The sequence below is a fragment of the Lynx rufus genome, unplaced genomic scaffold (assembly GCF_022079265.1).
Source record: "Lynx rufus isolate CCGP_SWC_20201006 ecotype Redwood Valley unplaced genomic scaffold, mLynRuf1.p SCAF_2, whole genome shotgun sequence".
In the NCBI taxonomy this organism is placed as follows: Eukaryota; Metazoa; Chordata; class Mammalia; order Carnivora; family Felidae; genus Lynx; species Lynx rufus.
This window is the reverse complement of record NW_025814834.1, coordinates 191,514,321-191,527,016: the sequence shown is the minus strand read 5'-3', so window position 1 is coordinate 191,527,016 and position 12,696 is coordinate 191,514,321. Positions and strand designations below refer to the sequence as shown.

The 12,696-nt window shown below is 41.6% G+C and overlaps 1 protein-coding gene across 1 annotated transcript in view; it reads left to right on the top strand.

Annotated features, from left to right (window-relative positions):
• The first annotated feature begins 12,349 nt into the window (after positions 1-12,349).
• RLF (RLF zinc finger) overlaps positions 12,350-12,696 on the top strand; it is a 96,656-nt gene continuing 96,309 nt past the window's right edge. The window contains exon 1 of the mRNA XM_047082756.1: positions 12,350-12,496. The gene's annotated coding sequence lies outside the window, so the exon portion shown is untranslated. The remainder of the gene's footprint in view (positions 12,497-12,696) is intronic.

The window sequence follows — 12,696 nt, the reverse complement described above, 5'->3', positions numbered from 1 at the left end:
ATTGAGCATTTACTGTAAGCCAGGAACTTTGTTAGACGTTGTAAACGAAAATCTACTTTTCTCTGTGTCTTTCTCCTTTACTCTCACATGACAACTACCACACTTCACTTCACTTCTGACACCAGATGTGTGGGTTTTCCACATATCAAGCAACTGTCTGACACCAGCTGGGTGACCTACGATTTAACTCAATTCTGACCCGGTAGCATTAGATCCCACAAGTTAAGGGCTCAGTCCCACAAGACTGCCCCCCACTTTCAGATACTAATCACAAATTTCAGGTTGTCGCCTGTATGTCGGACCAACCGACTATAAGTCTAGGTCCTTGCGACCCCCTCCTCGGGTTCAATAATTTGCTACAATGACTCACAGAACTCAGGGAAACACTTAGGTTTAATGGTTGATTATAAAGGTTTATTATAAAGGTTATATAATAAAGAATGACCAGCCAGATAAAGAGACATAGGGTGAGGTCCATGGTTTTGGGGTGCACCACTGTCCTGGCTTACAAACATGTTCACTAACCCAGAATCTCCCTGAACCCCGTACTTTTAGGATTTATACGTATGGAGGCTTCATTGCATAGACATGATTGATCATTAACTCAATCTCCAGGCCCTTTCCTCTTCCCAATGGAGAGGGGTGGGGCTGAAAGTTCCAAGTACCTAATTATGGCTTGGTTTTTCTGGTGACCAGCCCCATCCTGAAGCTATCCAGGAGTCCACCAAAAGTTACCTCATTAGAACAAAAGACACTCCTATTGCCCGGGGAAATTCTAAGAGATTTAGGAGCACTGTGTTAGGAATCAGAATTGGAGATTATCTAATTTAAGCCAACAACAACCTTATGAAGTGAGCTCAATCATCCCCGATTTGCAGATGAAGAAACTGAGGCATGAAGTTAAGGCCAAGGTGGGACAGCAAGCAAGAAATAGAATTTGAAGCCACCAGTTCTGACTCCAGAGTCCAAGTAACTAACCTCACTGCCACCTACGACTTGCAAGTTCTCATGAGACTTAAGGACTCACGGGGCACAGTGACATCCTGGAGTTACAGTTCTGAGGAATCAACTTTTACAAAGACTTTTGTATGATCTAGGCCTGCACGTGCTAAACCATTTCCTGCAGTCCAGCGCTCATCCTCCCTCACCATCAAGCCTGTAAACCGGTAGCATATAAACAGTGGTGGGTGGAGTTTTTTGACCAGAAGACATAGAAAGGAGAAGCTATATGACCCAGATAAAGAGATGTTTTCCTGGGGAGGTATTGGGTTCTTGGCTGCCTTGATCTTCTTGCGGCATCTTGGAATGTTGCAACATATAACACCTTCCCATAAGCGTTGGTAAATGTCTCACACAACCCCTGAGAATGCCTGATACCTTCCAAACAAGGCTATTCCTTCCCCAGTGTCTAGCAATACATCAAGAGAAGATAAACTCTGAGAACATTTCCTAACCATTCTCCATAAGCCAAAGGAGATTGCAAAATGCACTATTGAAAGAGAAACAAAGAAACAAAAGAGAAGCAAAAAAACAAAGAAAACAAAGGAGAAATCAGGTCAGGGAATCCAAGAGCTGCAGGCCCCTGCACCCAAAGCTGGGTGCTTGGTCTTCTCAGGGAATATGGTCTCCCTCTCACTTTCTAGTTAATTTCCTGTGTTCTTGCTGCGAGCTGCTTCAAACATTTTTATTTTTTATGAGTTTGGACACAAATAATCTGTTCAATAAGCCGTACGTTGTTCACACAGAAAGTTCTTTTTCACCAAGAGAACAAGAGCAGGAGCCAGGTCATTCTAGAACATCTCTTACCAGAGTGTTTTCACTTATAAAACTGGGAGTGGGGAATAATGGACTAAACTCTCTTTTAATTGTTTCAACTGCAAGACTCTGTGCTTCGATGGTATCAGATTTATCAGGAAAACTTAATTTAATAGTTTCCTGTTTATTTTTTTAAGGAGCACCAATAAAGAGGAGAGCAAAAAAAAAACACCTAAAACATGGGGTGCTTGGGTGGCTCAGTCAGTTAAGTGTCTGACTTCTGCTCAGGTCAAGTCTCATGGTTTGTGAGTTCGAGCCCTGCATAAGGCTTTGTGCTGACAGCATGGAGCCTGCTTCAGATTCTCTGTCTCCCTCTCTCTCAGCGCTTCCCTGCTCTCTCTCTCTAAATAAATTAATTAACATTAAAAAAAATAAAAACGTATCTAAGGATTCAAATTGAATTCTGTTTTAGGCAACATCTCCGTATTTAGAAACTGAAAGTAAGATACTCTTAAATATCCGTTCAAAACAATACAGACCTATTAAGCTAGGTTATTAACTATGAGCCATGTACTAAGCAAAACAGTAGAATAAAATAATCTTAAATATTTTATTTTTTTATTTTTTATTTATTTATTTTTAATCTTAAATATTTTAAAATACCCATGCTAGAGACCAATATTTAACACAGTTTTTACATTTTTTAACCCCTTTCAATGTAACCTATACACTTGTTAATTACCTGAGTAATCAACTCATCAACTTTGCATATATGATAACAAAGCAGGTTTTAGTAAAACATGTTTTATTTTAGGTAACCATATTTCTGAATATGTTATTACAAAGTTCATTTTTTTTAATGTTTATTTATTTGAGAGAGAGAGAGAGAGAGAGAGCACACAAGCAGGGGAGGGGCAGAGAGAGAGGGAAACAGATGATCCGAAGGAAGCTCCTGTGCTGTCAGCAGAGGGCCCGATGTGGGGCTCGAACCCACGAACCGCGGGATCATGACCTGGGCTGAAGTCAGACGTTTAACTGCAAAGTTCTTTGTTTTTTTAAGTTTATTTATTTTGAGAGAAAGAAAGAGAGAGAGCAGTACTCGCTCATATCATCCAGGAAAAAGGCATGTGCTCAGTCATTTTTGTGCTTTAGATAACATTATTGGTTTTTGTCTACTCAGACGTGATTGTGGACCGGTCTTGTTTTGTCTGCCTCTGTCATAGTCAGATAAACATATCTGATGTTTATGTTCTGCGAAATGTTGTTTTTCTGTTGTTGTTCTGCCAAATGTTTTCATGTTCAACAGGAGAACACCATGGCTGAGCTACGAGTACCAGGCCAGCTCCCAGCTGTGCTAAGGCCCAGGCATGAGTACCAGGCCAGCTCCAGATGAAAGCGGCTGCTTTTCTCTTTCCCATGATATTAAGAATGCATATGATATGGGGGCGCCAGTCTGGCTCAGTCAGACAAGCATGCCACTCTTGATCTGGGGGTCATGAGTTGAAGCCCCACATTGGATGTAGAGATTACTTTAAAAAAAAATTGGGGCACCTACATGGCTGTCAGTTAAGCATCCAACTCTTGATCTTGGCTCAGGTCATGATATCACAGTTTGTGAGTTGAGACCTGACTCACACTGACAGCACAGAGCCTGCTTGGGATTCTCTCTCCCTTTCTCTGCTCCTCCCCCTGCTCACTCTCTCCCTGTCTCTCTCAAAATAAATAAATACATTTTTTAAAAAAGGAACATAAAATTTTTAAAAAGAATGCATATGGTATGAATATATCATGTATAAAAGTTAAAAAGCTGATAATTCGGGGGGGCCTGTGTGGCTCAGTTGGTTGAGCGTCTGATTCTTTTTTTTTTTTTTTTTAATTTTTTTTTTTCAACGTTTATTTATTTTTGGGACAGAGAGAGACAGAGCATGAACAGGGGAGGGGCAGAGAGAGAGGGAGACACAGAATCGGAAACAGGCTCCAGGCTCTGAGCCATCAGCCCAGAGCCCGACGCGGGGCTCGAACTCACGGACTGCGAGATCGTGACCTCGCTGAAGTCGGACGCTTAACCGACTGCGCCACCCAGGCGCCCCGAGCGTCTGATTCTTGATTTGGGCTCAGGTCATGATCTCACAGTGAGTGAGATCCAGCCGCTCATCGGGCTCAGCCCTGATGGCATGGAGCCTGCTTGGGATTCTCTCTCTCTCTCTCTCTCTCTCTCTCTCTGCCCCTCTCCTGCACTTTCTCCCTCTCAAAAATAATAATAAATATAACTTCCAAAAAGAAAAAGAAAAAAAGAAAAAGCTGACAATTCAGTTAAGTAATTCAATGAAAATTGAGAGAGGTATATTGAAAATTTTAAGTACCGTGGTAAAAATAGAGCAGGATAAGAGACAATGTTATAGAGGGAGAATTGTACTGTTTAATGATCCAAATTGTTGTGTAGAATTTTAAGTTTTATTTAAATTATAATGTGTATCAGACTAAGATAACAATAATGAGGTGAGGGCGAAATTAAACTTGTCACTCTGAAAGGCTTCCATTCAGTCTGCAAAATGGTTAATGTTTCCTTTGTTTTGGGCTATTTGACACCCAATAGTCATGGAGCATAATAATACAAATGCAGCCTCAGGTCCTAAATCCTTCAAATTATCCTTCAAGAAAAGAAACCAGGGTTCTTGGAGGCCAGCCAGTGCCAAATCTCCAGGCAGAGAAACTCCCGGTACATCTTGTTACTGACAGGAAATAGCAATTCTTTGGGGATTTCATGTATGGCGTTGAAGGAGGCAAACAGGCCAATTTGAGAAGAAAGTGTTCACATTCAGGGACAGTTATGCCACCACAAGCTGAATATTGAAATCAATGACTGTAATCAACTGGAACAAGTTGTTTTTTTTTTCTTTTAAGTGGGTTCTACACCCAATGTGGGGCTTGAACTCACGCCACTGAAATCAGGAGTCACTTGCTCCACTGACTGAGCCAGCCAGGCGCCCCCATGAAACAAGTTAAATCTATAAAAAATGCCTCGAATCCAGGATAATACGAAGAAAAGAGGTATTAACATGAAGTACATTTAAAATATAATTTCAGTGTAGAGGTAAATGATCAATGTATATTTATAACATTCAGAAATATTATTTACTGATTAAGCCAAATCATGAGAAGCTCGTCTTAAAGCTGTGGTCATGACTTGAGTAAATGATCACAAATCATTACCCAACAAGGCAGCGCTGCCCAATAGAAATAAAATGTGAGCCCCATATGTAACTTTAAATTTTCTAGAAGCCACATTTATTTATACATTTTTTAACGTTTATTTATTTTTGAGACAGGGAGAGACAGAGCATGAACGGGGGAGGGTCAGAGAGAGAGGGAGACACAGAATCTGAAACAGGGTCCAGGCTCTGAGCTGTCAGCACAGAGCCCAACACGGGGCTCGAACCCACAGACTGCGAGATCATGACCTGAGCCGAAGTCGGACGCTTAACTGACTGAGCCACCCAGGCGCCCCAAGAAGCCACATTTAAAAAGTAAAAAGAAGCAGGTGAAATTAATTGAAATAATATATTTATTTAATCCAATATATTCAAAATATTATAATTTACACATGTGATCGATGTAAAATTATTAACGAGACTTTTCTCATCCTTTTTTTCATACTAAGACTTTGAAATGTGGTGTGTATTTTATTTTTTAAATTTTGTAAAAGCTTTTTTTTCATGTTTATTTTTGGGAAAGAGAGAGAGAGAGAGAGTGGGGTAGGAGCAGAGAGAGAAGGGGACGAGGATCTGAAGCAGGCTCTACACTGACAGCACAGAGCCCAATGTAGGGCTCAAACTCACGAACCATGAGATCAGGACCTGAGCCGAAGTCCGATGCTTAACCAACTGAGCGACCCAGGCACCCCAGATTTTTCTTTTTAAGTAGGCTCCACATCCAATGTGAGGCTTAAACTCACAACCCTAAGATCAAGAATCACACGCTCTACCCACTGAGCCAGCCAGGCACCCCTGGTGTGTATTTTATGAGAGTTTATCACAATCTGGACGAGCCACAGTTCAAGTGTTCAATAGCCATATATGTCCACAGGCTCCCATGTTAGACAACATAGCCAAAGGCCTCAGAAATGAATTGCCTGACTGAAGGATAACTGTGAAAAAAACCCAATGCTTTTACAGTAACAAATTCCTCATAGGTCCAAGTTGCAAAGAGAGGTAAGATGTACCTAATAAAGAGGTGGGCATCATAGGAAATCACAAAAACATCTGTTTATAATGATAATCAACATTTATTTAGCATTTTCCATGTACCAGACTCCGTACTAAGAGCTTCACAAGGGTTATTTCATTTACCTTAATCCTCACAACGCCTAATAAGGTAATAATAATGGCTGACATTGATGTAACATATTTCTAAATATTTGCATCTATTAATGCATTTGATCTTATCTAACCCCATGATGTGGTTTCTGTTAATATTCCATTTTAAAGATCTAAGACAAAGAGATTAAGAGCCTTACCTAGTAAGTGCAGAACTAGAAGCTGGGCAAGCCTATTTGTAAAATATACATTATTTATTATTTTCTTCGCAGAAAGAGAAGGGTCATGGTGAATGGTTTTATTTCAAATGCATTGCTGGCAGAAATTAAGCTGAGATCATTTATTTTAAAGTTTATTTATTTATTTTGAGAGAGAGAGAGAGAGAGAATGTGCTTGCTTGAGCAGGAGAGGGGAAGAGAGAGAGAGGGAGAGAAAGCATCCCAAACCGGCTCCATGCTGTCAGGGAGAGCCCACCCAACGTGGGGCTCCATCTCATGAACCCAGAGATCATGACTTGAGCCAAAGTCAAGAGTCAGATGCTTAACCGACTGAGCCACCCAGGTGTCCCAAATCCGAGATCCTTTTATTTTATTTATTTTTATTTTTTAAAGTTTATGTATTTATTTGAGAGAGAGAGAGCATGGGCAGGGAGGGGAAGAGAGGGAGAGAGAATCTCAAGAAGGCTCCACACTGTCAGCACTGAGCCTGATTCGGGGCTCAAACTCATCAACTGTGAGATCATGTCCTGAGCCAAAATCAAGAATTGGATGCTAAACCGACTGAGCCACCCAGGCGCCCCTCTGAGACCCTTTTATACTGCTAAGTGATACCGGGCCATAAAAGATGTGATTTTGTAGTATTTGTAAATTTTTTTCTTCAGAGGTAAGATTAAGCAATCCTATCAAGAACCACTAAATTCCTCATAGCTCTGAAAAGGCCTTTGAAACAAACAAACCAATGAAAGATAAACGTTCTTTTCTGTTGTAACAACCTGGGGAAATGTGCACCCAGGGTGTTACTGAGCCTGCTTTCTTACTGGTAGAAACCAAGGAAAGGAGATCTCATAAAATGTTGTCCCAGGCTTTTCGACTTTCTCCGTACAGGATCCAGTACCATTAAGACAGGTCTCAAAAGGGTCCCTAATTTCACTACCATTTTTTTTTAAGATTTTATTTTTAAGTAATCTCTATACCCAACGTGGGGCTCAAACCCTGAGGTCAAGAGTCACATGCTCTACTGACTGAGACAGCCAGGCACCCCAGTTCATGACCATTTTAGGGAGGACTTCGAAGTATAAGAATGTGTACCATTTCCTTCTATTGAAAAATATATTTTTTAACTTATTTGGTTTTATAGAAAAATCCATCCTAAAATTCATATCAAATCTCAAGGGACCCCAAATAGCCCAAACGATCTTAAAAAGAACTATATTGTTCTTGGTTTCAAAACTTAATCCAAAACTATGGTAGTCAAAACAGTTTGGTACTAGCATAAATGCAGACATAGACCAAAGGAAAAGAATAGAGCGTCTGGGAAAAAAACCTCATATATACAATCCCATTACTTTTTTAACCTTTGTTTTAATTAAAGTATAATTGACACACAATTTTATACTGGCTTCAGGTATACAACGTGATGAGTCCACATTTATATACATTACCAAAAATAAGTGTAGTTACCACTTGTCACCACACAAAGTTGTTACAATATTATTGACTATAGTCTCTGTGCTATACTCTCATCCCCATGACATACTTATTTTGTAACTGGAAGCTTGTACTTCTTAACCCCTTCACCTATTTTGCCCATCTCCCCAACCCCTTCCCCGCTGGCAACCACCCACCTGTCCTCTGTATTTCTGAGTCTATTTCTGTTTATTTAATTTGTTCATTTGTTGTGTTTTTCAGATGCCCCATATATTTTTTAAATGTTTATTTATTTTTGAGAGAGAGAGAGAGAGAGAGAGAGAGAGAGAGAGAGAGAGAGAGCAGGGGAGGGGCAGAGAGAAAGGGAGAATCCGAAGCACGCTCCAGGCTCTGAGCTGTCAGCACAGAACCTGATGTGGGGCTTGAACTCACAAACTGCGATATCATGACCTGAGCTGAAGTCAGATGCTTAAATGACTGAGCTACCCGGGTGCCCCTAGATGTCCCATATTCTTGCAGCCCTTTCAGTAGGACTAGAAAATAGTATATCAGCTAGGAAATATACTTATGGATACACATACACACACAAAAATAGATATCATGCACCTTCTAAGATGTTGGGCTGGAGTCAGCTCATATGGGCTTGAAAAAGCTCAATGTTGAATATTCAGGAATTCTTTGAGCAGCTGTTAAACTGATGGTAGTTTGAAATCAACCATAGTAGGAGTATTTATACCACAGAAGTCAGTAAATGCTACATATCAGTGTGGGTTTTTTAAATGTTTATCTATTATTTTTGAGAGAGAGAGCATGGGGGAGGGGCAGAGAGAAAGGGAGACAGAGGACCTGAAGTGGGCTCTTGGCTGAGAGCAGAGAGCCTGATGCAGAGCTCGAACTCATGTGAAATCATGACCTGAGCCGAAGTCAGATGCTCAACCAACTGAGCCACCCAGGTGCCCTCTCAGAGTGTTTTTTTAATCAGAAAGCCATTTACCAGTACAACTACATATATATCACACACATATATCTACTCTTCTCTATATATGATAGTTAATACTATCTCTATCTCTCTATACATACAGACGTGCACATATATGCATCTATATACACCATGGGCTCACGCTTCTACCTTTAATTCTATTTCAACATCAGTTTGGTCTACTCTTTTCCATTTCCATATTTGTAACTGTCTTCTCCAACAGTAACTTGGCTCCCATTATTCTCCATATATTCACTTATTTACTCAATCTCCTGACCACAGGAGCCATCTGCTTGGCCCCATCCCCATAGACTCTGCCGGAGAGCACAGCCTCCTTTGCCCTGAGGGCCTACCAATCCTGACCTTTCAAACCACACTTCAGCCCTAGCCCTGGCTGCCCAGACCACCGGAGTTGCCTTCCTGGCCTGGGCCCCATCAGCTCTAAGCTCATCAGCCAAATCTTAACTTTAGTCCTCACATTTCCCATGAAACATGCCTGTTTCCCTATTGTTTATGAGCTCATGGTTTTGAGTGGTTAATTTAATTCATTCATATGGATTGCCAGATAAAATACAGGAAGCCAGTTCAGTTTGAACCCGGGAAAATACTTAGGCCAAAAAAGTATTTGTTATTTATCTGAATTAGAAATTGAACTGGATGTGCTGCATTTTAATTTGCCGAATCTGGCAATCCTCGTTAGAACTACAAATAAGCTTCCTTTAATCCTCAACAGTCCCTGGGTCATTTTGAAATGTGGGCTGTAACTCCAGACTTCTGGCACACATTGGGCTCCTAGCTCTTCCTGCACTGAGTCCTATCCACCTCATACCTCTGCTTGGAAGGCACAGGTAAGTGCCCCGCCCCAGTCTCACTTTCTCTACATCTTTTCTCCGTCCTTGTTCTGCATGCACGGCTTTTGCTCTCCACCAAACAACTATCAGAGTTATAGACAGTAGTACACAGTCTAGTATACAGCTAGAGATTTTGGTTTACTAATTAGTTCGTGTGTTTTTATCCTGGAATACTCATAAAGGAGAGGAGGCAGCCTCATCAATCCTCTGGGGAGCTTTACCTAGTTAGCCAGTAGTCCGTAGTATTGCACAGAACTCACTGTATTCTTTTCATTCCCCCACATGATTTTTACCTCCTTACATTGAAAATGATCTGCTGCCCTCCCTGTCTGTCAGCCCGTGGGCTTGTCAGGGAGCTGACGGCCAAACATCAGGGTCACATGGGGGCCAGATTGTGATGCACTCTGAGGGGAGGGGCCTCCTACTTGCACTTAACCTGATAGTTCAAGGTCCCCGGGGGCTGACATTTGTCTCCTGTTTGTGAAGCTCAGGGGTCTCGAGTCTGGGCTGCACCAGGCTAGGAGAAAAATTAAAGATTTGTTTGTTTTTTTTTTATTAAAAAAATTTTTTTGTTTGGTTTACATTTATTTTTGAGAAACAGAGTGAGACAAAGTGTGAGCAGGGGAGAGGCTGAGAGAGAAGGAGACACAGAATCTGAAGCAGGCTCCAGGCTCTGAGCAAGCGGTAAGCACAGAGCCTGAGGCGGGGCTCGAACCCACAAACTGTGAGATCATGACCTGAGCCAAAGTCGGATGCTTAACTGACTGACCCACCCAGGTGCCCCAAGGATTGGGTTTTTCTAAAGAATTAGCTCTATTGGGGCGCCTGGGTGGCTCAGTCGGTTGAGCGTCCAACTTCGGCTCAGGTCATGATCTCGCAGTCTGTGGGTTCGAGCCCCGCGTTGGGCTCTGTGCTGACAGCTCAGAGCCTGGAGCCTGTTTCAGATTCTGTGTCTCCCTCTCTCTCTGACCCTCCCCCGTTCATGCTCGGTCTCTCTCTGTCTCAAAAATAAATAAATGTTAAAAAAAAAAAAAAGAATTAGCTCCATTGAGATGGAATTAGCATACAATAAAATACCCACATAAATGTACAATTCAGTGAACTTTGACAAATGTATATACACATGTAACAGGAACCACAATCAAGATATAGAACATTTCTCACCCCAAAAGGTTCTGTTTGGCCCTTCTCAATCAATTTCTATTCCCAACTCCTGGCGACTGGCAACCACTTAATAATTATATTACACCTATTAATGGATCTTAATATATATTTAACTACACACACTTAAATAACAGAACGTCTGCGTTTTCTTATTAAGCCAAAAAGCAAAAGACTGCCTACAAAAAAGTGCATGGTTTGACCATGTTCTTGTTTTATCCATTTTTTTCCAATTCTCCCCTTTTTTAGAGAATAAATTTGTCATTTGGCAAAAGAAAGAAAAGTGGAAAGCCTGCCTAATTTTCAAGAACAATAGTGGCAGTTGCCATTTATTGAGTAGCTACTGTGTACCAGGCACCATATTCACACTTTACATGAATCCATTTTCTCATTTGATCCTCACAACATCCCTGAAAGGTGGGTATTTATTATTATCTTCATTTAATGTGTGACTCAGAAACACCCTGACCCCACCTAAGCATGGTTAACACAAATGTACCGAACAGTATCAGTAACCCAAACTTCTGGAGCTCCTGGATGGCTCAGTCGGTTAAGCGTCCACTACTGATTTTGGCTCAGGTCATGATCTCAGTGTGTGGGAGTGAGACCTGCGTTGGGCTCTCCACTGACAGTGCAGAGCCTGCTTGGGATTCTCTCTCCCTCCCTCTCTCTCTGCCCCTCTCCTGCTCACGCTGTCTTTCAAAATAAATAAAATAAACATTAAAAAAAATAAGCCAAATTTCTAAACTCTAAGCAACCCACCAAGAGCTTAAGTGATAGCAAATCCAGTCTTTCAATCAGGTCCCCTCCCCAGTTCTCAAAAATAACTAGACCTACCATTGTTACTCTGCAGCTCAAGGATTGCTGCCCTCTTCCAGGCCACTGGACTTTCCATCTGTGGCACACCATCTATGCTGGGCCCAACTCCGGCAAAGCTGTGCTGGGGCCCCTCCTCTCTTTCCAGGGCGTCAGAGTAGCTGGCAAAGATCTTCAGACATTCCTGGGATTCTGAAAACACTATCCCAGAAACAAAGGCCCTCTAGGGGGCAGTGTAGATTAACACGTTGGCCCAACCTAACAACCTACCTCTGCCCACGTTAAAATTCTGTTAACACATGAAAGTGAAAGCTTGAGGCTCAGAGAAGTTAAATAATGTGGTCACAATTGCCCGCTAGTCAATTGCAAGAATGGGATTCAATTTCAGTCTGTCTGACTTCAGAACAGTAACCGCTTTTCACTCTGTTGGGCTATCTTTCTTGACCATTCATTAGACTGAAGGGAAAAGGTCATAGCAAAAAGCAAATAAATAAATATATGTGGAGCAACTACTCTGTGCCAGGCCCCAATTATGATGTGAACAAAAGAGGAAAGATAGCACTTGAGGGAAGAAGTGTTCTTTGGGGAGATTCATGTGTAAGTTAAAGCAGAGAAGAGTTTAAGAAGAGAGGTGGTTTTGCTAATAACAGAGCATGCATTATAACCCAGACGGTCACTCAGGCGTCCAACAAATGTTCATGCTTATGATAGCCTCTGTGTGAGGCACTGAAATAGAGTGGGGAACTTATGATCTAGTGAGGTGTTAGTAGGAGATATCAAACGAATAAATGCATACTTAAATGTGTCATTACAGGTTGTGGTAAGTGCTATGAAAGAAACAAAGAACAGGCTGGGAGAAGAGAGAAAAGCAAGGGACCCACTTCAAGAGAAGAACTCTGAAGATTGAGAAGGAGCTGGAGATGTAAAGAACATTCCAGACAGAGAGCACAGCAAGTACAAAAAGCCCTTGAGGTAAGAAAGAGATTAGGGTTTGCAGGGCTGAAGGAAGGGCCAGTCTACCATGACAGGATGATACTGTATTTTCATACCGTTTAGTATCAATGGCAAGGAGTTCCAAGAAAAGGTGACGAATTGAGCAAAGACACAAAGGTAGGAAAACTGTGTATAAGGGGGGTGGTGACATGTTTGGAGAGCTAGCAAACAACTCTGTG